The sequence below is a fragment of the Anolis carolinensis genome, chromosome 1 (genome assembly GCF_035594765.1).
Source record: "Anolis carolinensis isolate JA03-04 chromosome 1, rAnoCar3.1.pri, whole genome shotgun sequence".
NCBI classification, from domain to species: domain Eukaryota; kingdom Metazoa; phylum Chordata; class Lepidosauria; order Squamata; family Dactyloidae; genus Anolis; species Anolis carolinensis.
The window spans coordinates 333,389,509-333,416,813 of record NC_085841.1 but is presented as its reverse complement, the minus strand read 5'-3'; the positions used below and the strand labels follow the sequence as shown (position 1 = coordinate 333,416,813).

At 40.3% G+C, this 27,305-nt stretch overlaps 2 protein-coding genes across 43 annotated transcripts in view; both read right to left on the bottom strand.

Moving 5' to 3' along the window:
- The window catches only part of nrxn3 (neurexin 3), a 1,581,531-nt gene that overhangs the window by 565,405 nt on the left and 988,821 nt on the right, over positions 1-27,305 (bottom strand). The window lies entirely within an intron of this gene.
- LOC134295458 (uncharacterized) overlaps positions 756-27,305 on the bottom strand; it is a 411,762-nt gene continuing 385,212 nt past the window's right edge. The window contains exon 2 of the mRNA XM_062968075.1: positions 756-8,759. The gene's annotated coding sequence lies outside the window, so the exon portion shown is untranslated. The remainder of the gene's footprint in view (positions 8,760-27,305) is intronic.

The window sequence follows — 27,305 nt, the reverse complement described above, 5'->3', positions numbered from 1 at the left end:
AGAAGGCCTGATCCTTGCAGCCCAGGAGCAAGCCATCAGAACAAATGCAATTAAGGCCAAGATTGAAAAATCAGCTGATGACCCAAAATGCAGACTGTGCAAGGAAACCGACGAAACCATTGATCATATCCTCAGCTGCTGTAAGAAAATCGCACAGACAGACTACAAACAGAGGCACAACTATGTGGCCCAAATGATTCATTGGAACTTATGCCTCAAGTACCACCTCCCAGCAGCAAAGAACTGGTGGGAATCACAAACCTGCAAAAATATTGGAAAATGAACATGCAAAGATACTGTGGGACTTCCGAATCCAGACTGACAAAGTTCTGGAACACAACACACCAGACATCACAGTTGTGGAAAAGAACAAGGTTTGGATCATTGATGTTGCCATCCCAGGTGACAGTCGCATAGATGAAAAACAACAGGAAAAACTCAGCCGCTATCAGGACCTCAAGATTGAACTTCAAAGACTCTGGCAGAAACCAGTACAGGTGGTCCCGGTGGTGATGGGCACACTGGGTGCTGTGCCAAAAGATCTCAGCCGGTATTTGGAAACAATAGACATTGACAAAATCACCATCTGCCAACTGCAAAAGGCCACCCTACTGGGATCTGCACACATCATCAGAAAATACATCACACAGTCCTAGACACTTGGGAAGTGTTCGACTTGTGGTTTTGCGAAACGAAATCCAGCATATCTATCTTGTTTGCTGTGCCATACAACGTCGTTGTGTTGATAATAATAATAATAATAATAAAACTTTATTTATACCCCGCCACCATCTCCCCAACGGGGACTCGGGGCGGCTTACATGGGGCCATGCCCAGGACAATACAATATAGCAAAATATAAAAACAACATATCATAATACAGTTAAACAATACAATAAATAATCATATACAGTACAACACAAAATCAAAAAAAGCAATATAACAGGGCGGGCCGCATGAACACTCAGTTAAAACTTGGGGTGAGAAAAAGATAAGAATAAAAAGAAGGCAGAGCTGAGGTACACGAATTGCATCTTCAGCAGTGTGTAAGAAATACATCATCCCATTGCAACCCATACACATCCAGAAATAATGTTTTAGTCATTATCCATGCATGTTCTATGTTTATGTAGTCCAACCCCACACTCGTAATCTTGTGTCACATATTCTGCTTGCTGTGGTGCATTCATCTCGTCCCACAATATACATTCGACAAATGTCTAGGCTAAGCATAGTTTGGAATTACCTCATTCCTTAGTTAGCCGTGTATACTTCAGTCACCATTTTATGATTGGACTTGGTTAGTGGATGTTATGGTTCTACCAAAAAGAGAAAGGGTAGAACCCACAAGCTTGAGGTCTTCTCACTCCTATCTTCTATCAGGCAAGGTTTTTATTTTTCAATTTTCCAGTCTTATGTTCCAGCCACTCAATATTCTTTGACTGACAGTCCCAAGAATCATTTAATATGTGATCCACAAAACCATACCTAGAGCCTAGAGTAAAAATTGCTGTGATTTTTTAAAATGAGGTCTGAGGGCTTTGTTTAAAGCCTACAAACAGGATCCCAAGGCCCATGGGACACACTTTCCCTCCCTGGTCTGGTTGTTAGAATTTCCAGCATGGCTTTAAGAGAAAATTTGTGAACAGACTATACAGATGAAAAGGAGGAGATATGCACAGAAGGAGTGGTTTTTGCTCAGTTCTGTTGGATAAACCATGCAATCTGCATTCTTGGATGCAGTTCTAAAGGAACAAAACCTTCATTCATTTCAGTGAAATACACTAGAAAACTCCCCATGAGAATATGACTTTATTGGAGAAGCTGAGCAATTAAAATAGAAAAGACGTGCAGCATACACTACAAATGCTTTATTTACCTGATCTCTTTGAAATAGAAAAAGTAGACTGTTGTTTTGTTTTGCAACAAGAATGCTGCTGGGGAAGTGGGGAGGGGGAAACCTTGCCGAGAATAAATTTTGCTTTTCAAGTGTGTCCTGGTGAGAACAATATAAAAAATAATTTAGGACCAACCGTGTAATTATGTGCATTTATTCCAACCTTCCATTACTGGAGATAACAAGATGAATAGTAAAATGTGAACTTTAACAATCCTGTAATTATAGCCACTGAACCGTACATTATTGAAAGAATTGTGCACAATCCAGATGCAAAAGAATCAACTGGGTATGTAAATAGAAATGAAACTAAAATAATCAAGTGATGAAGAAGTAATGTGCGGCACTAAATAGCTTCTGAGCATTTTTTACTGCTGTGTTTTCATTTTCTAAACAAATTTTCCATTTACTTCTTATCATTCCTTTTTTAACCAATGTTCCATAATTACGAATTTTGTTCAGGGGGCTATAAGCCACCTTACATAACGTTTCTTGACGGCTGCTGGATATCATTCAGAATATTCTACTCTACTCTTTCTTATACTCGAAGCTGGATTATTTATATTGTCGCAATTCACAACAAGACCATTCAATTATCTCAGTGGCACAATCGGATATATGTTTAGTAAAAAGGGATTTACTCCCTAGCGAGTGAGCAAGTTTAGGGTAGCAGCCTGAAAATCTATGCATATCTAATCTCATGAGAGCATACAGAAAATAAATCCAATGGAGTATTCCCACCCTGACCACTATTGATTTATTTCATTTACTTCATGGCACTCTTGAATTTTAAAGCCATCTCAATGTGGCTCAGTATTGTGAATAGCTCTGCATAGCACTACCACTACCCCTATCTACTATCTGATCTACTGATGACCTGAAGTTTTCTCCCCATTGGCTAATCTGTGGTGAATAGAAGGAGTCGGAGCAGGATCTGGGAATGTTCTGATAACCAAATGTAAAGCGATTACCTCAATCACAGACCAATAAGGGGAAAGCACCTATAAGGATCCATGGGCAAATGAAGAATCAGTCTTTACATGCTTATTGATGGTTGTCTTTTATTCTTTTATTCTTTAAACAGATTTTTGTTAAAGAAAGTCCAATGTGTTTTGGCCTTTAGAATCTTGATTGACCTCCTTCAGGGGCTATACATTCCATTTAGCCACAGCAGACATTTTTGGAGTTGCTAAAAATTTCTCCCCATATAACTGGAGATTTTTAGCAACTCTGAAAATTTCTGCTGTGGTTAGATTGAGTGTGTAGCCCCCAAAGAAGGCCAATCAATAATATAAAAGCTGACATACATTGGGCTTTTTCTAAAACAGGGCAACCAAAAAAAACATTTAAAAGATAAAATACAACCATCAATGTGCATATTAATACCTGTTTTTTCTTTTGCCAAGATATTTCTGTAGTCACTGAATTCCACTGCAAATTGGGGCAGCTGAGCAAATCTCTTGGGCTTCAGTAGGGCATAGTGGCTCTGGAAGTGACTATTGAGGGGAATAGTTGTTACAAGCCCATGTAGACTTTGGCCATGGTCACAAGCTGGATGTTCAAGCAGGAGGTGATGAAAGGGATGCAAACAATCAGTTTTTGACAAATGACAAAAGACCTTCAGTCCCACAGTTCAAAAAGAGAGGGGTGGAACCATGATTCAAAATAATCACCAAATTCCACAGTGATCAAATATAAACACACACACACACACACATATAGCTAATGTATGTATATGTATGGCTATAACAAGATGTTGGCCTATGCATTTATATGCAATGGTACAGTTCATGTGATATGAAGGGTAGCCAATAATGAAGATTCATTATAAGGCCTATCTCTTTAGCTCAATGTGGAAGGTGAACTCATGAGGGCACTCTAGCAACTGGGAGAAAATTCCCATGGTTATTTTCAATAAACAGATGTATATGTATTCAGGGTCCCTTACTGTGTACTTGAATTTGATTCCAAGACGTCCTATGGATGCTCAATGGCATCTCTTACATCAAAGGGCAAAAGCAAGGTTTTTCAAGCAATGAATGGATGAATCCTTGGATTCAGAATCAATGATACAGAGGGCCATCTTCATATCTGTGGTGAATGTTTAGAACACGGTGGATGTGAATCCATTTGTTAGCCACTCTTGCCTATGTAAATGTCATCTATTTGTATGGTCAAGGTAGCAATTTAAGCATTTCCCACTCTCTTTTATGAATTAGGTCCAGTAGCTGGAAGAAACAAACCTTCATGCTTGGTCAAGGTGAAAGGCTGGGCTCCCAGAACTGCCCCACTCCAGGAGGTACTGTCATCTTCCCTACCTATCAATTTGATGTGGGAAAAGTTGCAGAAATGAGGAAAAGAAGTTTTAGTCGCCACTCTTCATTTTTCTGTTTTTGTGCAGAAAATTGCACTGACATATAATTGCGTGCAATTGGAGAAGAGCATTTTAGAACTGTAGAAATGAGGTGGTTTTGCCATACTTTTTGTCTGCACCTATAACTCTGTCTTTGACACCCTTGCAAGGAAGATCAGTAATGAAAATACAAGCGAGTGCTAGGAGAAATCCAACATGGGAAATGTACTGATTTAAAAGTGTTATGTTTGAAATATGCTGACATTTCAGATTCTCCTTTCTTCCTGCCTGCCTTAAACCAAATTTGTTTATCCACTAATGTAAACAGATGCTTGTGAAAGGATTTTGCCATTTACTTAGTTTCCTCACTCCAGAAGCACCAAAGCTATAATTTTACTACAGATTTGCAAATCGCCTGTTGAGCTGCCTTTGTTCATGTTGTCTGCTCCCTTTGCACACATACTCTTCAATTGCCTTCCCTTCTCTCTAGTCCAAGATGTTTAATTCTTATAAATGCAATATAAAAAGGGAGGAAGGAAGGGGGATAAAAAAAGAAATGTGATAGCACCTTTACAACTAACTGGTTTTTATTTGGAACACTTGTTGATTTGTAGCACTTGGAACTGCATTCAAAGAAGTGTTTTTATATCCAGGAATGGTTGTGCAAAAATTAAAATGAGCCTTAAGGATACTGCCACATTTCTTTCCCCCTTTCTCTTTCCTCCCTACAGAACTATATAGGACCTCATTCCATTAAGTAGTGGATTTGCTACAGATCATGGCAAATGTGGCTGGGCCCGGCAGGAGGCATGGAGAACTCATCACCCCATGCCCTCCATCACATTGCTTCTCCCTTACCCCATCCCACAGGGGAAGCATCAGCCACCCAGCTTCCCCCCATTGTTCCTTATACAACATGGGAAGTGTCTCGTGTTGATGTGGCAGTGGTTTATGACATACCCTCTTCATTTGCACCATGGAGTCCTGCTTGAAAAAAGTTAAGTCCAAAAAGCAAACCTTGATTTTGTCTTTATATAAGAGACAGCATTTTGCTACGCCACTGAATATAGTAGGACTTGAGTATCCATGGATTTTGAAATCCACGGGGAGTCCTGGAACCAAACCACAGCAGATATCAAGGACCCACTGTATGTAAAAAAAATCTTGCCAAGAAAATCATTATAGGTTCTCACTGAAATAGTTTGAAGACCCAAAGGAACAACAATAAGAGTAGTTGTGAAGTTTTTTTCCCCTTCTTCCACCACAAGGAATAGAATATAATTACTGATAGGTTAATTATAAACCTATCAGTATAACCTATTAATTATAATAAATTGAAACAATAGTAGTCACAAACTATACTCAGGTTTGGAAACAATTCAGTACTCCTCGCTCAAATAATAGTACAATCACAGATTGTTACACTTTTTCTTTTAGAGTAAAAGAAACAGTTTTATTTGATATTAAAAATATTATGGCAGGAACCTCCATGGACTAATGCCAATTTTGTCAGATTTATAATGAAAATACCTGTGCAGGAGGGTAAATCCCCTGTATAGAGATAAACTTGTTCTGTTTTTTTTAGATGAAACAATATGAGAAATGGAAAAAAATTAAAACTAGAGTCTACTCAAGGGAACACAAAGGACCTCTTCACACAGCCCATAGGGCTGTGCCTTTTTGTCAGCAGATGATGGTGAAACAGCAGGCATGTGGGGTTCCTTGTGGTGCCCCACACCCCCTCCTTCCTTCCCCCATCACATGGTGGAAACAGGACAAGCCATGTTCACGCCCTGTCCCTGTCCCCATCAGATCAGTGAAAAGGCAAAAATATGTGGCTAGCTCCTTTGGAGCTAACCAAAAGACACTTCCCTCCCCATTGTGGCAGGGGAAGCATCTTGCAATGCTTCTCCACTTCAGAAGGAATGGGAGTGGGGCCAAGCTAGTGTCATCTCATGGTGCTTGGCAGGCCCTATCCAGAAGAGGAAAAGGGGGGCAAAATAATGTTAATGTGATGAGGCTGAAGGCCCAACATTCAATTACCAAGACATCATGGAAGAAATGAAAGATAGACATGACACATGTTGTGAGTGAAATGACTCTGGAAATTACTAGAATCCATATCAATTTTAATGTTAGGAATATATGTACTAAATATTTCTGCCCTTCAATAGTCATACTGGTTGGTTCTCGCAGAAGCAGAGGCAGCAGGAGGACATTTTTGCTCCCTGGCTTCAGGTAGGATTTGGCTAAGATTTGGCTAAGATTTTAAACTGAGTGTGGGCTTGGCTCCTGTGGTCAAAGTCTAACTGTTGTGTGACTGTTGTGTTGAATGAGAGCCAGGTACTTAAGTTGATTGACAGCAGGCATTGTCCCCTGTTAATTGAGTTTCTGGGAAAGCTTTATTTGCCAGTGTCGCACGCGCCGTCAGGCACCTTTACTAACTATCCTTTGCAGTACATACAGGAAACAAAGCAACATAAACAAATACACAAAGAGGCGGTTTGTTGCAGTCTGCACATAAAGTGCGTGCATATTACTTAACTGTACAAAGATCCCACTTGGCCACCACGCTCACCAAGAGATGCAACAAAAGCAAAACATTCCCATCACATGCACCAGCTGTGGCATGTTCCGCTTTTTCACACAAAAACTAGACAACTACATCTGCTCCAAATGCAAACAGATGACTCTGATGGAGCAGAGGATCCAACAGCTCGAGCACCGTATTAAGACCCTTAAGGACATTCAGGCACTCGAGCTCTTCTTGGACACTGCACAACACGCTGCTGTAGATCTGCAGCCTGCATCACACCAACACCACCAAGACCATGATCAGGAACCTTATGGGGAGATCAACTCAAAGGTAGACAACCCTCAGGCTTGGAAGGAGGTCACCCATAGAAGGAGACGCAGGACCAGGCAGCCTCCGCAGAACTCCTCTGCTCAGCTGCATTTACACAACAGATTTGAAATTCTTACATCATTAACATACAATCAGGAAACACATCTTGTGGAGGACCACAGTTTCTTAGATACCACTCAGTGGACCACCCTGGATCAATGCGCAGGGGATAGCCCTGACGGGGACAGTGCATCACCACAGTCACACTTATGTAATCATGCAAATGCTCCATCCCCAATCATAGACCAGGAGCAACAGGAACATCCTTGGGAGAGTAATGGGCTCTCGGATGTATCTCAATGGATTGTCATTGATGAATGCACTGGGGATGTTGAGGAGGAGGACAACACTTTACACCTACATGATTCACTTCAACAGGAACACTCTTCAGGGGACATACACACTGTCTTGCACAAAAGGGACCCTGTCAATCCTCAAAGGAAACAGGTCTTGGTAGTAGGTGACTCCCTCCTTAGAGGAACGGAAGCCATCATTTCCAGACCGGATGGGATGGCTCGAGAAACATGCTGCCTCCCGGGGGCAAAAATACACCATATCACTCAGAGGCTCAGCAGGCTCCTAAAGCCCCATCACCCTCCCCACCTTATGTTGATTCATGTAGGTACCAATGACACCGCTAGGCATACTTTTCAAAAGATCACAAATGATTTTCGAGCTCTGGGAACAAAGCTAAAACTGTATAATGTACATGTGATCTTTTCATCCCTCCTCCCCGTTGTAGGACACGGCTCTACAAGGGCCGGAAAAATAGTACAGGTCAATAACTGGCTCAGAAAATGGTGTCAAGAGGAGCATTTTGGCTTCCTTGACCATGGTCTACTCTTCCAAGAGGATGGACTGCTGGCAAGCGATGGGGTGCATCTCACACAAGTAGGAAAACATCTTTTTGCACACAGACTCACAAACCTCATCAGGCGCACTTTAAACTAGATCCACTGGGGGAGGGGAACTACAGCCTGGCGAACACTATATTACCCACGACCACAGGGAACCGCCAAAAGGCTAAACGGAGGGATGCACAAACACAGCAAGAACCAAGTACAGAGAGCACAATAATCCCAAATAAACAGTTCGAGGGGAGGTCACAGGGGCTTACATGTCTTTACACTAATGCTCAGAGCATGGGAAATAAGCAAGACGAACTCCAACTTCTAGCACAGCACCACACATACGATGTCATAGGCATCACTGAAACCTGGTGGGATGACTCCCATCACTGGAATTTAACCATTGAGGGCTATAACCTCTTTCACAGAAATAGAACAAAGGGGAGAGGAGGGGGAGTAGCTTTATATGTCAAAAACAGTTACGTTGCAGAAGAAATGCAAGACTGTAATCCGGGAAACCAGCTTGAAAGCATCTGGATAAGAATCAAGGGAACCGGGACTCAAAAAGATCTTGTTGTGGGTGTCTACTACAGACCTCCGAGTCAGGATGAAGGACTTGATGAAGCCTTCTGTCAACAGCTGACCAAACAGGCACAAAGAAGAGATATAGTAGTCATGGGCGATTTCAATTATCCCGATATCTGCTGGAAAACAAACTCAGCCAAGAGTACAAAGTCCAACAAATTCCTCACTTGCCTTGCAGATAATTTTATGGTCCAGAAGGTAGAAGAGGCAACAAGGGGATCAGCAACTCTTGATCTAATCTTAACAAATGTGGAAGACCTGATCAATACAGTTGAAGTGGTTGGATCCTTAGGGGCAAGTGACCATGTGCTCCTGCAGTTTGCAATACAAAGGAATGCTGTAACTAAGACAAGTCAAGCACGCATTCTGGACTTTAAGAGAGCTGACTTCCCAAAAATGAAGGAATTACTGATCGGCATTCCATGGACGCCGATATTAAAAAACAAGGGAGTTAAGGATGGATGGGAGTTTTTCAAAAGTGAAATACTCAAGGCGCAAATGCAAACAGTGCCAACAAAGAAGAAAAATAAGACAAGTGCAAAGAAGCCAGAATGGATGTCCAAAGAACTTCTAACCGAGCTAAAGCTCAAAAGTGACATGCACAAGAAGTGGAAAAGGGGAGAAATCACCAAAGAAGAATTCAAACGTATAGCCAACACCTGTAGGGAAAAGGTTCGCAAGGCTAAAGCGCAAAATGAGCTCAGGCTTGCCAGGGACATAAAAAACAACAAAAAAGGCTTTTTTGCTTACGTTGGTAGAAAAAGGAAGAAAAAGGAGGCGATAGGGCCATTGCAAGGAGAAGATGGGGTGATGGCGACAGGGGACAGGGAAAAGGCAGAACTACTTAATGCCTTCTTTGCCTCAGTCTTCTCACAAAAAGAAAGCCATCTTCAACCTCAGAAACATGGAATGGACGAAGGATTCGGGGAAATCCAACCCCAAATAGGGAAACAAGTTGTCCAGGAACACCTGGCCATTCTAAACGAATTCAAGTCCCCAGGGCCAGATCAGCTACATCCAAGAGTACTGAAGGAACTAGCGGAAGTTATTTCAGAACCACTGGCAATTATCTTCGAGAGTTCTTGGAGAACGGGAGAAGTCCCAGCAAATTGGAGGAGGGCGAATGTGGTCCCTATCTTCAAGAAGGGAAAAAAGAACGACCCAAACAATTACCGTCCGGTCAGCCTCACATCAATACCAGGCAAAATTCTGGAAAAGATCATTAAGGAAGTGGTCTGCAAACACTTAGAAACAAATGCGGTCATTGCTAATAGTCAACACGGATTTACCAAAAACAAGTCATGCCAGACTAATCTGATCTCTTTTTTCGATAGAGTTACGAGTTGGGTCGATACAGGGAATGCTGTGGATGTAGCGTACCTGGATTTCAGTAAGGCCTTCGACAAAGTCCCCCACGACCTTCTGGCAAACAAACTAGTAAAATGTGGGCTAGACAAAACTACGGTTAGGTGGATCTGTAATTGGCTAAGCGAACGAACCCAAAGGGTGCTCACCAATGCGTCGTCTTCATCATGGAAAGAAGTGACAAGTGGAGTGCCGCAGGGCTCCGTCCTGGGCCCGGTTCTGTTCAACATCTTTATTAACGACTTAGACAAAGGGTTAGAAGGCACGATCATCCAGTTTGCAGACGACACAAAACTGGGAGGGATAGCTAACACTCCAGAAGACAGGAGCAGAATTCAAAACGATCTTGACAGACTAGAGAGATGGGCCAAAACTAACAAAATGAAGTTCAACAGGGACAAATGCAAGATACTTCACTTCGGCAGAAAAAATGGAAATCAAAGATACAGAATGGGGGACGCCTGGCTTGACAGCAGTGTGTGCGAAAAAGACCTTGGAGTCCTCGTGGACAACAAGTTAAACATGAGCCAACAATGTGATGCGGCTGCTAAAAAAGCCAATGGGATTCTGGCCTGCATCAATAGGGGAATAGCGTCTAGATCCAGGGAAGTTATGCTCCCCCTCTATTCTGCCTTGGTCAGACCACACCTGGAATACTGTGTCCAATTTTGGGCACCGCGGATGAAGGGAGATGTTGACAAGCTGGAAAGCGTCCAGAGGAGGGCGACTAAAATGATTAAGGGTCTGGAGAACAAGCCCTATGAGGAGCAGCTTAAAGAGCTGGGCATGTTTAGCCTGCAGAAGAGAAGGCTGAGAGGAGACATGATAGCCATGTACAAATACGTGAAGGGAAGTCATAGGGAGGAGGGAGCAAGATTGTTTTCTGCTGCCCTGCAGACTAGGACACGGAACAATGGCTTCAAACTACAGGAAAGGAGATTCCACCTGAACATCAGGAAGAACTTCCTCACTGTGAGAGCTGTTCAACAGTGGAACTCTCTCCCCGGGGCCGTGGTGGAGGCTCCTTCTTTGGAAGCTTTTAAGCAGAGGCTGGATGGCCATCTGTCGGGGGTGCTTTGAATGCAATTTCCTGCTTCTTAGCAGGGGGTTGGACTGGATGGCCCATGTGGTCTCTTCCAACTCTACTATTCTATGATTCTATGATTCTACTGAAATGTGTGTCTTCAGGGGTAATAGTCTCCTTAGGCTGGCAACCTCTGCAGATTTGCAGTATTTTAAAAGTAAATTCTCCAACTACAAAAATGCCCCGCCAGATCTTCCATTCGACATCATTCCCCATACTAAATAACAACAACCACAAAACAACAGCAACAACAACAGCAACAACAACAACAATTAAACGCCAGACATAAAGTGTGTTTTGCTCCTTGCTTACATCAGTATCCATGGCAATTTCTCTGCAGGAATCACTAGATCTTATCTGCTATACAATAAATGTATTCATCAATCTGCCTTAGTTCAGTCAGTAACAACTGTTATCTCTCCATCCCTGGTGTCCCAACAAACTTGTATTACCCATACTGCTACTTCTCAAACACTGCCTTGTTTCATATTCACAGTAATCCTTGGGCACTTTTAAAGCTTCTGCAAAAGCTGCTCACGTTATAAATTTTCATTCCACTATCCTATGCATAAGACAGAATCAAAGAACCCAAAAGAAGGAAGGGACTGCAACAGTCGTATTCATTACACATTGTCTGAAGATTGAGTGGGAGTAAAAAGATGCCACAAACAAAGTTTAACCCCTGTAGCAGTCTATACCTACAACACCCCTGGCAGGTGGCCACTTGACCTCTGTTTAAAAAACTTTGGAGAAGAAGAATCTACTGCCTTCCAAAGTATTCCATTTCAGTGTTGAAAAGCTGTTACTATCATGAAGTAACTTCTTTTCTTGTAATTTGAATCACTTTCAGATTTATCTAGTGAAGACACGAGAAAGAGCTTTTTCAATGGCTGCTCCCAAATTGTGGAGCTTCTTTTCCCAAGAGGTCCTTTTGGTCCCCTCCGTGCTGTCTTTCTGCTGTCAGGTAAATACCTTTTTAAAAAGGAAGGATTGTGTTTTTGGTTTGGCATGGCAGACAACTTTTAATTGTGATGTGATAGTGCTTTTACTTTATTTTAACTTGTACTTTTTGAATCAAAATTTATTTGTGTTTTCACTTTTGTATTAAGAGTTTTTAACCAATGTATTGCATTTTTTAAGATATTGTATACCACCCTGTGTTATGGTTGAGCCTTATGGCTCCAATACTGGGAGACGTGGTCGTAAGACTCCTCGAGAGTCAGACTCTCTTGAGGAGCGAGAGAGGAAACGGCTGCGGGACATATTTGCAGAACCATCTGACGAAGACTCCTTTGAGGGTTTTACCGAGAGAATGGAGGAAGAGGTGGTTAGCTCAGAGGAGGATGACATGGAATGGACTCGTGTGAGGGAGGATTTGGGTGTTCCTGGTAATGATAGCATGGGAAGCGACTGGCGGGTTGCAGGATCGGACCCATGGACGAGTTGGAGGGATGGGACGGGATCCACAGCTGGGGATGCTGTGGGGCGTAGTCAAAGATGTTTTAGCTCTGATGAGGATGATGATGATGAGGCACCTGGAATTAGGGTAACAGCTGATAGCGATGAGGAGTTGTAAACTGGCATAAAATGGGGTCTTGAATCCAGGGCTAATTGCATTGGGCAAGGTAATCTGGACGAACGCTTGGGCTCTTGTTGGGAATTTCCTGAAGACGGGTGTGTTTCGTTTGCTGAATACGTAAGTTACCAAGGACACTGGGCATAGACGGCGGGAGGAACTGTGTGGGCTTTTGTTGTGCAACCTGTGTTTAATCTTATTAGCTTGGACCTCCGTCGTCTTCTTGACGGACATTAATTGCCTATTCTGGACTGACGTTGGACTGACTGACTGACTACGACCTCGGACTACCCCTTCTGTGGCTTTCGGTGGAATCGGTGAACCAAAGACATCTGTATCTGGCTTTCGACCTCGGACCGGACTGGGACCCTGCTGACCGTTGCTGTCCTGATTGAAGCACTTGGATCCGGATTCTGTTTGTTGCACAAAGGAGTAACAACTTTAGTTACTCATTGGCAGCTTTTGAAGCAGCAGAGAGGAATCTGCTGCTAGTTTTTTATGTTTCTTTGAACCTTTGTTTATCAGCTTTTGTTTGTTTTAATTGCCAGGTTGAAGTAAGCATTTTCTGTTTAACCCGGATTAAACCGCTGTTTAATTCGGTTTATCTTTTGTACCGCTTTTGTATCAGCGGAGTCTTTTTTGTGTATTTCTACACTGAAGGCAAGTGTTTGCCTAGTCCTTTGTTTCATACGGGCACTTTTTAGTTCTGTAACTTTAATAAACTGTGTTGAACTTTATCTAGTGGCGTTCTGTCCTTGACACCCTGTGTCCCCTGTTTGGAGAAACTTAGGATACAAATTCTCCAGACCCAATCTACCCATTTCCCTCTACTGTTCCTTACAGGACCTGGTTTCCAGATGTTTTACCAACTTGATCACTCTCCACGAGACAAGCTCCATTTTATCAATAACTTTCTTAAACTATAGTGTCTGGAACTGGACACAATACTCCATATGATGACTGACAAAAATAGACCATCTGCATTTTTCCTGCTACACAACTATCTGCTTTTCAATGTCTCATTTTTCCCAATTGCACATTTTCTATACTGTAAAGCAATAAAAATTACAATTTTGTAGGACTTACAGGTCTTCTTTCCACAGATCACTTGACAAAAAATGGTTTTGGAATTAGTAAGAAAAGCCACTCTTCCCAACCTTTACTCTAATACCATTATCTGGACACAGACAATGGCAGAGCTGAGCAAATAAACTCCCTCTCCCAATCCGGTCTGACAAATAATGTTACAATAGACCCAGGAAACATGTTTCTTGCCAAGAACATGACCTCTGCTTCCACTTCACTTCCTACCAATTCCTCTTCTCTCTGGGGTGTCCTCCCGGCCAAAATCACCACATGGGTCCTGCTTGTCATCTAGCAACACTGATGTTCTCAGCCAGTTCTCTGGCTGCCCTCCCTCTGCCTAATGCTTGCTTTATTAAATGGCCTAAGTGGCATGCTTTTATTTGACTCTTGATGCCTGTTAGCAGATGTCTCATTTTTGACTCATGCTGTGAATCAGCCCCTTTAGCCACTCTCCAAGAACCACAAGTCAAGTTTTTGATGGATATCAAGCACACTCTCCAATATGTCAGACATGACAACTGGGACATATGTGGGCAGACATCATCAAACTATGTGGCCAGGCAAAAAAGACAAAAGTGATTAGTGAGGAAGAACACAATCACACAACATAAAACATTATGTTCCAAGACTAGGAGAGGTTCAAGACTTTTGCTTTTACCTGAGTCTCTTGGGAAGGGGAAGACCCTCTCCTCTCCTTTCCCACTGGCTGAGTGGAGTGCTAACTACTTTTGCACTCTGAACTCATTTCGTAGAAATTTGAAGAAGCCAAGTAGGACGGGATAAAGTGGACGGAAGAACCAAAACTTTTAAAAGAAGCTGAGAAAGTGGAATGATACAGGATTAAGTGGTGTTGTCCCTGCAAAAGCAGAATAGTTGGCCAGTAAACATCAAGGAGCTCAATGTGAGATGAGAAATCAAATCCCACATTATTTTCAGAACTAGGTTACGGATTCATTTACGAATAGAGACAGTACTATACAGATCCTTTCTGAACATTTGCTTAATGCTTATAATTTACCACCAAACTATAATCCCGGTAGTGCTAAATAACAAAAAAAAATTTACTTTTGTATACTCCTAAAGATCCATTTAAAGTAAACTCTGTGCATTCTATGCACTGCGCTGAACTATTATGCTGAAATATAGCATCAATATGTTGCAATCTCTCAGGGAAATTATCTTCCAAATATCAGCTTGAATATTAAGTCCTGATCTCAGGCATTTTTAAAAGATTGAGAAGCATGCTTGCATTAAAGCGCCTTTGGACTATATAGGAATTGCACATACTCCTTTCTAGCCATTGATTAATGTAAAGTGGTGAGAGACCAATGTCCCTGAAGTCAAAGGCAATTAAAAATAAGCCAGGTGCAGAGCCATTAAGCAGAAAATGAAAAAAGGAGGGAGGAAAGAAAACTACGTGTATTTGTTTTTCTCTAACATGCCCAAATATGAGTTTTAATAAGGCATATAAATTACAACAGTGGTAATTTTAATCAGCCAATATATAATGGAACAAATAAAATCCTCTGCTTTGGCTCTATGACCATCAGGACAAATAAAAAATATAATTAAAGTTGCACAGACAACACAGTTGATCTCCAAGCTTTGGAAATGCATTTGTTTGTTTAGCATGGTAGCACTTTCTGGTACACGAGGGACACAATGCAGTGCTCATTGCTCGAAGAGTAGGAGAAATAGTCAATGATTTTCATCTTTTAAAAACTCTTATACTTTCTTGTTAGAAAACAGGAAATTATGCATGTAACTGATACAAAGGAAGGAGAGCCTGAGAAAGTTACATTTTTAAAACAACTGGGAAGCCACAAAGGGAGAAAAAAAACCCACTCCCATTAGTGTGCTGAAGTCAGCTTGTGTTTAAATGGGATGGAAAAGGTTGGAAGAGAGAGTAACCTAATAAAGTTGGATTATTTTAGGCCCCTTCTGTTGAGAAGAGAAATGCAGAGGAAAATTATTGGACTAATTCTCTTTCAAGGAGCCTGTCCCCACTGTTGATCTTCTCACTAAAATCCTAAGAGAAGTTACCAATGGTTCTTCTACACTGCCAAATAATCCAGAATATCAAGTCAGATAACCCATATTATCTGCTTTGAACTGGATTATCTGAGTCTACATTGACAGGTAACCCAATTCAAAGCAGATAATTTGGATTTTATCCTGCTGTATTAAGGGGGCCTAAGAAGTCCATGTCTCCTCATACTACCACTTCAAAATCACTCAGACTAAAGAGTCATGTCTGAAAACTGAGCAGAAGCAAATGAAGAAGATGATTTTCAAGAAGGAAACACTTCCATCTTTTGCATGCTTCTCAGCAGCAAATACTTTCTCCCTCATTTCCACTCTGAGAATTCTACTCTGGATTTGTTGGTGAAATATACATAAACCTGAATATCTGTAGACTATATTTCACAGGAAGGCACTGCCAAAACCACCTCTGAGTTTTCCTTAACAAAGCAAATTGTATGAGATTCATAGATTCACCATAAGTTGACAGGTGACTTTAAGGCATGTACACACATGCATGCATGCATGCATGCACACACACTCACACTCTCTCTCTCACACACACGAGTGTACCACTTCAGACTACAGAATGGAAGGACCTCACATTCAATCAAGAGACCCAAGGTGACTTTATGTGAATCTGTTATGAGATTTCTTGAGAAGATTTTGTATATACAGTGGGCCCTTGGTATCTACTGAAGTTTGGTCCCAGGGTCCCCTATTGATTCCAAAATCCATAGGTATTTAAGTCCCATTATATATAATGGTATAATATAATGGTGACCCTTACATAAAGCCACCTTAAGTCTCCTCTGGGGTAGAGAAATGCATGATAGAAATGAAGTAAATAAATAAATAAAATCACAAAACCAATGTTTGCTTTTTGGATTTAGGGGAGGGGGGAAGTCGGGGATCTTTTCAAGTTGTGGGTAGTTGAATCTGTGGGTGAATAATTTGGGGATACAGAGGGCAAAAATTACATAATTATTCACATTATCAACTTTATATGATACTTTTGTCATGTCATCTCCCTGCCCCCATGCAAACCAGAAACTACAGTAAGAACTGCATAAGTCTACATTTCTGGAAACGTTTCAAGTTTACAGGGATGGAGGTGAATTTATCAAAACACAACAAATAATGAAGAGGCATTGAAAACACAAAATCACCTTTTCCAACTGCAATATGATTTTTTGATGACAATTTGGTGCACTAAAGCATCTCTTCCATACATTACTACTTTCCATCGGGTACAAAAGTAGATGTCAAGATGAATGATGCTAGCATGCTGTATCAATATTCCCTATAGCCACAGAACCCATTATCAGACCCAGATAAACCTCTGCCAGGATAAATTTCTTATCAGAATATGAGCCAAGAGTGGTTTGAAATTGATAGATTGAATGGATTTGAAGTGATGCTAATGCCCTAAAGCAATACAGTCAAATAGGAAGAATGGGAGATTCAAGCCACTTTGCCCTCCTACCCATTCACAGTAGCAATGGAACAATAATAATTTGGATTGTGGGTTTTTCAAAATTGTGTAAGAATATATACGCAAACACACTATAATTTCTTCAAGACTTAAAACCAGACCTTAGGTCTAAGCACACCTCTATGGTATTCAGGATAATCAGGAGGAATCTCAGGGCAAGGAAATTGCCTTGAAAAGTATGTATCAATATTTTTCCTTTATTTTTTAGAGATGATGTGTGCTTTTGCCATCCTCTATGCACCTGTTCCTACAGTTCAATATTTTCTGCTTAATGACATCACCAAAGGCTGACCCATGAAATCTCACCCTTCTGATATCATCACAAGCTACCTCCTGTGACACCACAAGGTCCTTGATGTTGGCCTTGAAATCTCAGGACCTGGCAACCATATGTAGAATTCAAGGTACTGAAAATTCTTTCAAACCCGCCTTCTGTCGTCTGTAAATGGCAGCTACTGTGGAGTACCTTTTTCTTTGCCTTTTAACTAAGATCCATCGGATAGGTGGAAGTAGCAGCTGTTGACGCTGAGCTGAGCTGGGGGAAAACATTACTATACTGCACCAATTTGATTGTTTTATTTACAGGCCAATTCATTGGTAAATATTTCCTGATACTACATTGCCTTCAGACAACTAGTGTGTGGGTGATGGGAGCAAAGAGAAAAACAGAGTGAACTTGATCCTTTGCACTAGTATTTTAGTCATTTTAAAACTGCAGTAGATCGCAGTCAGTTCTAAGGTTCAGGCCCAATTTAATTGAAATGATTACAAACATATACACCATTTTCACCATTGGGCAGTTTGAAATAGTTGTGTTAATACAAGGATTTTGAAAAGATACCTGTTAATTTCCAGATATATCACTGACATTGTTTTACTCTTAAGAAAAGGCACTTCAGAGTTCAGAGTAACTTTGCAAACTTTCAATCCTGTACATCATCACTAGGAGAGTTTCAGATTTTTCTCAGACAGCAGTTTTTCCTTAAGCAGCAAAATATTTTGGACTGCCTGCAATATTGTGAAAAAAATGGCTTCTCTAGGAAATTAAAATTAAAATATGACTGATATCCATAAACAATAGCTGTATACTGTATAGAATGCCAGTTTTCTATAATGCACTTGGTACCAGTGTAGTACCAGCAGTTATTAGCACTGAAGGGTTAGGATCTGATAGATTATATCACTTAATGTGTGGAAGCCTGGTAGAGTTAGATGACTGATATTAACTCATAAAAACAGTTTAAATCGTGAGATTAAAACTGCTGCTGAAACCCCAAGGTCTATATAAATGCACACACTGTTTCTGCTTAAACTAAAGATTGATATAAAATGGAAAATAACTGTGAGCATTATTTTCCAAAGTCAAGTACATAAACCTGTGGCAAAACAGCCCTAAATTAGCATTAGAAAAAAACTGGTTGGAAGTGAAGATACAGGTCAATCCTATGAGTTCCTATTGATTTGGGGAAACAGGTGAAACAGAAGACATATTTGGGTGCTGTTGTTGTTGTTGTTTTAATTTAATTGTTTTCATATCCTGCTCAAAATGCGTAAAATAGCTTATGAAAGTTAAAAAGTTAAATATTAAAAATTCACAGTATGCGAAAGAAAAAAATATAACAAAATTAAAATAAGTTAAAATATTATCATTATAAGTTAAAACATTATCATTATAAGGTGCGTTATCTATTCTAGAAAGAGCCTGGGAGCAGAGCCACTAAGACAACTCTCCCCTGTGTTCTCAGCAGTAATGGGACAGAGAGAAGGATTTCCCAAGGAAATCACAAAACACAAGCTGGCTTTTATGGGAAAATGCTGAGTACTGAGAAAATACAAAAAGCAGATTGCAGTAGTCCCATCTTTGTCTGTGTTTCATCACTCTCCTCATGTGAAAAGCAATCAGAGTGAACAGGAGAACTTCTGCTTTGCAAGGATATTCTCTCTCAATTTTGGAGACTTGTTTTAAAGGTTGTCACTCTTGGAGAGAACTTCTATTTACAATGAAAGCTATCTGGACATGTCACTATTACCATAAGCTGGAGATAGATGTGGATGGGCTAGTGATCCTTCTTTGTATGTTGATTCAACGTGTTTAATAAACAAACATAGCTACAGTGTTGAATTAAAGAGCATTACTATGATGGCCCACGACATATTGAAAGACGCCCCATAGCACAGAAGAGCACTGTCTTCCAGTCCTTCACTGCTACTCTGCAGTTCTCCTCCTCAGCATCTACCACCTGCTCCAATGTGCCTGGGAATGGCATGATTAGAAATACAAGAAAGCAAATCAAGGAATCACCAGGGGGATCTTTGATGTATCTGGAAATAACAAGTTGATGTATCAGGAAATAATGACAAGTCTTGATTCTGTTCTCTGAACAGAGTAGGTGAACCAACACTACAACACAATATAAAGTAACTTCCTGTGTTGCTATGTGAGCCATGATACAGACTAATTATCTAACAGATGCCCATTCCTGCAGGGCAAGTCTCCTCCAATCTGGTGCCCTCCAGATGTCTTGGGTATTCGCTTGAGAATGGCTGTTGCAAGATGGAAATAAGTTCCTATTACCTTTCTACAAATCAAAATAAATGGCATATTCACACAGCATTGTTGATTCAGCAAATATTGTCCATCTTCCATCTTCCAGTGTTTTCCCAAAGTCTGGTGAAATGGTTCTTTCTGTCTCATTTACAGCTAAAAAGGATAGCAATGCATCTGGTTCCATGAAATACTCTCTCTCTCTCAATGGAAAAATGTTTAATTTATATATACTTTGCATTAGGAAAAACCTGCAAATAAAAAAGAAAGGGGGAAAGAACTGTGTGCCCAAGAATAACCACTCTAGCACTGTATGAGCGTAAAGAATTCTACAAATAAATGCAAGTACTCCACATTTTCAATTATGAGAACCAACAGAAATGTTAAACAATTTGTTGCACCTGACTCTGCCGATGAAACTAATGCTAATAGAGGAGAGTTATTCCTTAAATACAGGTGGTTATTTAACATAAGAGTACATATAAATCTGCTGTTTTAGCTGCACATTAACGTTTTATGAAATTGCCTGGCTTTACCTTTTATTTTAAAGCCTCCTATTATCTCCTATTTAAATGCTGATTTTGTTCATTCCCTTCAGGGACTCAGAGAAATACATTTCCCTTTGTTTGTTTTACGCACTGCACTTCAGTGATGACCTAAGGCAGAAAAGAAGGCACTAAATAATGAACCTACTACAATCCTCTGATAAGGGGAAAGTGCCCAGGCAGCTAAGAAGAAGAAGGGCTGAGTATGCAGCAGGAAATTGGAACAAATTCAAATATTTAAGCTTATCTCCATTCTATAATAAATATAGCCTGCACTAGGCTACAAATAGTACAGATTAAAGCCTAAAACGTTCCTAAAGGATATGCTAGTTTGCTTAACCATATTGAAGCTTTCGGTTCTTGCATCCATAATAGACTATTTGTTCAAATTACAGGACAAGTAGCTGAAATTCTAAAAATCCAAGACTCCAAAAGTCCAAAATGGTCCACATGGGTGGCTAAGATAGTGATGCTTTCGCTTTCTGATAGTTCAGTGTACACAAACTTTGTTTCATGCAAAAAATGTTTAAAATATTGTATATAAAAATATCTTCAGGCTATGTATATAATGTGTATATTAAATATAAATAAATTTCATGTTTAGATGTAGGTCCCATCTTCAAGATAGTACAGATACTTCAAAGAACCCAAAAATCCAAAATCTAAAACATTTCTTGTTCCAAGTATTTCAGAAAAGGGATAGACATAGACAACCTGTACTATGAATCTGGGCATTACTTTTTCATCCTTTATTCTTTTCAAAGTTATAGAAATGTGTGTGTTTCTGAATGTGCCCTCAAGTCACCTGTTGACATATGGTGACCCCACAAATTTTTCATAGAGAAGTTTTGAGCAAGGAATACTAAAACATGGTTTTGCCAGTTCTTGCATTTGAAATATAATTTACAATGCCTGGCATTCATTGACTGTCTTCCATCCAAGTTCTAATTCAGTTTGAACCTAATTAACTTCAAAGATCAGAAGGATCTGGTATCTTTACAGTGTTTAGACATAGAATACTGTCTTCATTCAACTCTAGTTATTATTTTTTTCTTCAAACATTGAATTTGAATAGCTGTGATGAAATAGACTATGGGACCCACAACGATGTTGCCATGCCTGTAGAACTCTATATGAAAACTTTAGCAGGAATGAATCTCCACTGAACAATTACAGAAGTTTGATACTATTTTAATTCTCATGGCTAAGTCCTACAGAAGATTAGAGAGATACTTAGAATTCTTTAGTGAATTTCCCCAAACTACTTCATTATATCTCTCTGGCAAAGAATTCTTACCAAACTAGAAATTCCAGGATTCCATAAATGGAAACTTCACAGCTAAATTGGTATCAGACATCTATCATTGTGCAGTGTGGATATACCATCTCACTTTTCTCAAGTTATTCTTATCAGTTTTATTTCATGTCAAAAGCATTGCATAATAAATACATTTTAAAATGATGAAAAAAAGGAAATCACAAACAACTAAATAGTTTTAGACCAAAAGCGGGCAACAGCAACCCATAGCTTTAAACAACTCCTCCTCCGTACATGAGGCAGGACATTGTGGGCAAGCATACATATGCGGAGTTGCTTGTTCAGCTCCACAGTCACACAGTTGATTCCTATGAAAAGGGAGCATGCTAGTCCCATTATCATTAGCAACATCCACAAATGCATGTCATGAAAGGCAAGTGGTGTTTTTTGAGTGCTGGCTGACAAGGGCTAGACTGATAAGTACTTAATATTATTTAATTGCGGTGTTTAACATTTCAGTCCAGTGACCTAACAAACAACTCACACATGTTAACATTCTTTCCTTGCCCTCTCTGTTTTGCACAGATACCTCGGTCTTGGGTCTCAGGAAAGCTGTTTATAGGGATGGACAGCCAGCTGCTTTTCTCAGCAGGGGGTTAGCTGTGTTTATGATGCTCTTCAAAATATTCAGTTGTCCAAACAGCAAAAAACTGCAAAGGTCTTTTGTCACAGGCAAGAGGAAGAAAGCAGCCACAATAGTCTAAGATTACAGCCCAGCAGGAGGGATACTCTGTGCATAAGCAGATAAATAATAACCAACACACAATAAAATAATGGCTTTCTTTTCCCCCTGAATGCATATTTTTGGCCTCCTGCGATCGTTCCTTGCTGAACCAAAATTGAAAATAGCTTTTACACACTAAATGATCTTTAGAAAATTGTTTTAAAAGTGCCACAGGGCAACCATGGGCACCTTCTTGAGCATTTTGGTCACTGATGAGTGACTTACTGAAATGTCCCTACAACGATGCTCAACCAAGCAGGGGCAACTTGCTGAGGAGAAGGCTGCAAACTGCAGACACCATTAGTCTCACTTTATTTTCTATTTTCCAAGGGTCTGGGTTTCGAATAATAAAATGGCAGTGATTCAGAACAGACATGTGTTATCAAAGACAAGGAAAACATGAAAAAAATGCCTTTCTTAAAAAAAAGACAAACCAGCAAGGAGCATGTGGGGGCTTTCTAAGCCTTGTCCCAACAACGATGGGGTTTGCCACTCAGGCAATAACACCACCAGATAAAACACTACCAGATAACATTGCCAATAGTAAGGGTTCTTCACAGGCAATCCACATCAGCTTGGTTGAATGTGTGGCTTCTGCCTGTACCCTACCAGATGTCCTCTACAATTATAAAGAGTGCAATTTATTGGGCTCAGGTGGACACACAATGTGGGTCTTCTGTAAGTTAAGGTTACATAAAACTGTGAAATAAAAAATCTGTGATGTGGCATTTCCTGTCTTTTTGCCTGCTCACTACAAAATATAAAAGAACAGAGTAAAAGTTCCTTACAAAGGCCATTATGAAGCCGCCTATAGTGATTGATGGATGAAGATGTTTCTTCAAACCCACGGATGAGCACTACCTTGAGGAAGTTATTATTCCCACTTTTTCACCTGGCTGTACAATTTAATGGGTGCAATCTAACCAATTCTCTACTGCAACAGAAGGCTTCTATCAGTAGAAAAGGGAAAGGCAATATTTTTCAGTGATTCTGGTTCCTACTGAGAATCCCCTGCAAACACCCCACATTTTCTCCAGAGGGGCCTCCAGCTGTCTGAAGCAAAGAGAATATATGTAAGTGGTGCAGGGAGGGAGAGGATCACTGCAAACTGTTCTTAGCCCTATTCTGCTGGCAGAACATTTTATTTACTTGAAGGAAGAGAGTTCGATTCTATCCAACTGCCTTATCTAGATGTCCAGTAAGTATGTACTGTATGTTCCATATATGAAGAAGGAGAATGCTAGTCTTGCCCCCTCCATTGTCCCTTTTCTCACACAGAATCAAGAAGTTGGAAGAGAATACAAAAGCCATCCAACCTGACTCATGCCACCCAGGAATACACAATCAAAGGCCTCCTGATAAATGGACATCCTGCCTCTAATTAATAACCAAAACCTCTGAGGCAGCATGTTTCACTGACACATCTAAAGAGGTTAACCTACTGTATATGTGGACAATGTCCATGGGAACAGGAATACAGAAAAATCAGGTGTCATCCTTGCAGAAAGAAATCCTATAGATACAATAAGCTTTCCTCTATGAATACATAGTTTGTGTGGGATATAAAGCAATGGTATAGGGGAATGGGCCAGTATGCTCACCTACTTGTGTGCACAATGATCACTCTAACCAAACACCCAAATAGGGCCTCCCTGTCTACTTTTATATTCTCGCCTTGGGTAGAGAAAATCCAAGGTGTGGTCACTTTTATCACTGAAGTTTTGGTCATGATTACCATTCATGCTAGATAGGGATTTTCCTTTGTGTTCCCTTGAATCATACTGGAAACAACTGGTAGGAACCATATCAGTGGGATGAAGACTCCACTCTGGCATTTAGTCCAAATTTTAAAGAAATTACTCAAAGAGATGATCCCTATCTTCATGACAGGCCTGGCACATTGAACAGCTCCTTTAAAATTGGGATTGGCAACTAGAGAAGGTTCAAAACCATACTGACATGGGAATCACTGGCCACTTTATGCTTCAAATGGGCAACAGGATTATGACCTATCTCTGTCCAATCAGTACAATATACCACGGCTTACCTGGCTGAGGAGTGAAAGAACAAGGATCAGTTATTTCAATCATGGAGACCTATAGAATGACTGCCTGTATGGTGTTTGGATTTAATTCTGATGGAGCAGAATAAAAAAAAATTGGGTGGGATAGAGGTGGTGGGAGAGAAGTCTTATTACTGTATCATTTTCACAGATTTCCACTAAATCCTCTCTCTATCTCCAATAGGAAATAAATGGAGTGGTTAGGCTTGGTACTACCCAGTGGGAATTCAATGCCTCCAGAAAAAGATAGCAAATATCAAAGCTCCTTTGAAATGTCTGCGCAAAACCCACCTGTGGCTAGCCTAATCCGTTATTCCATTGCAGAGGTTTCTTCACAAAGAGGCAGCCAGAGACACTGCTCCACCATTAGGGGGAAAATGTTATCCCAGCTGGAAAGAGAGGCACTCCTTTCATTAGACACCTTTCACCAAGATGTACTTGGAACACTTCCTCCCTCACCCTGCAACAAGGAAATGAAAGCCCTAAGGAGCTTTGAGGGACCCCTGACCCTCCAGGTACATCTTACTTCCTTTTTTCCCACAGAAAAAGCTGCTATTCACAAGAAAATGGTATAAAGTATCCTACCTCTAAAAGCAGTATGCTCCATCATTTATGTCTGCCTCATCCACGGAGTCACCATAATTTGACAGGAGACTTGAAGGCATGTACATACACACACACATACACAAAGATTGAACTTTTCCTCTCCCTGAAATCCCTGAGAGGCAATATCTCATTTTCACCAAATTCCCAAAGGGCCAAGAAACTTTTCATCTTACTTCAGGACGAACCACACACACACACACACACACACACACACACACACACACACACATTTTTTAAATCATACAGACATTCTGATGCTCCTGCACAGCAGATCTGAACTGCAAGAAAAATAGAAAAACTGAACTAAAAATCAACCACTGCAGTTTTTCCAAGTGTACACAAGGCCAGTGCTTTCCCTCTCATTGAAAGAGGCCAGCATACCTGTAAAATGCAATGGCTGCTGTTTCCATTTTCCCCGACTTAACACCATTTTCATTCAGAAGGTTGATTCAACTTCTGAGAAGTCAAGATTTGCATAGCAAAGGGGGAAATTATTTTGTATAGGGGGCACAGACCCAGCTACAGTTTCCAAAGTTCATTTTATTTCATGCTTTGCTTTTGGGCAGCGAGTTGGGCACCCCCAAGCTTTACAGAAACACGCATGCATAAGTAACAGAAGAATAATGGCATAACCATAGAAAACTTCAAACAGCCAGTTAAAAGAAGAACTAAAACCATCATTGTAAATGGTAAAGAGGTTGGGAAACAAAGGTTGTTGAAATTATGCCTAGAGCTGAAATGATAGCTAAGTGGATTCCAGAGAAGACACCATAAGGAATGATGTCTACAGTCAGAGTATCTCCCTGTTTTTCATCCATGTTACTCATGATATTATGGGATACCAAGAGAACTGCTTAAAATTCCAGTGTAGGAAAGAACTGTGAAAAAATGGTCCCACAAATACATAGGATGGCACCCAACTTAGGAATGGATAGCCCCCACATTTCCTCCTTTTTATTCCACTAAAACTTGTAAAGCTTCTGTGTCTCTTTGTCCCCCAGCAGTGGATATGCTAATAAGGACTCATAGGCATTGCTGTCCAACAGTGTCTGGAAGATTACATATTTCCCATCCCTGCTTTAAATGTTTGACTGTACACATAAGCTTTTGGTGTGTAAATTTGACAAAAAACATATACTGTCACCCCTCCGTATCCATGAGATCAGCATACAGGGATTCAATCTAAGACTCAAAAATATTTGGAAAACATGTTTTGCTGCATGCTAAGCATTACACTGATATATAGATATTCCCTACTGTAGACTTCCACCAGTTCACAAATTATCGGGATCTCTCCAGCACTCATATAAGATTTGGTATTTTATATAAGGGACACCATTTTACTATATCACTGTATATAATGAAAATTGAGTATCTGTGGATTTAGGCATCTACAGGGGCCTGAACAGCAAGGGCCATAATAATTACAAACATCTAATTGAGCACACACTTAGTGATCATTTAAGATTCCCCTCTTTATAATGGATTTCATAGCACTAGTAAACTTCAGATAAAAATAAAGGACTTGGCTAATTTTGAATGCTGGCTGTATGCATCAAACCAAGTCTTATTATAAGGGAAATATGCTATGACTCCTCCCTTGATAATCAGAGAACATCTGAAGATTTCTATTGAAATTGCTGCGGGACCTCTTGTGTGCATAGCTGTTAGAGACATTGCCATAGCAACTCATATGGGCAGAATTCTTTATACATTGTATGACATTCAGCCCAATCCTATATTGGTCTTTTCAGAAGTATGCTACATTAAATTTAAAGGGATATAATGCTCCCTAATAAGTGTATATGTTTTAGACTAAACTGCCCACTGTTACAGATTGCCTGTACCCAACAACCTGTGGGAACTTTAATTTTCCAAATGTAATGCTTTACACTTCTTTTGTAATAAATAAGATTACAAATTTCTCCATTAAGTTTTCAGCCTTGATCTAGCTTCATAAGGGAATGGACCAGCCATAGTGAAGCATTGGAAGAGTGTGATTCTACAAAAATGTATTTAGAGTCACATTCCATTAAATTAAATGGGAGTTATAGGTAAATATATTTATCTGCTGTTGGGATATATTTATATAATATATTTATCTGCTGTTAGTTACATTCCAAGACGTGGATATCTAAAATTATGGATAATAGTGAACACTATATTTTGACTATACTTCAGTTGAAAGCGTATCATAGGATCACACTGGAGGACCTAGAGAGAGCCACTAACAGTTCCTGGCACGGAGGTGGAAGTGGTAATTTTTAGAGCATAAGTAAGGAAAACCAT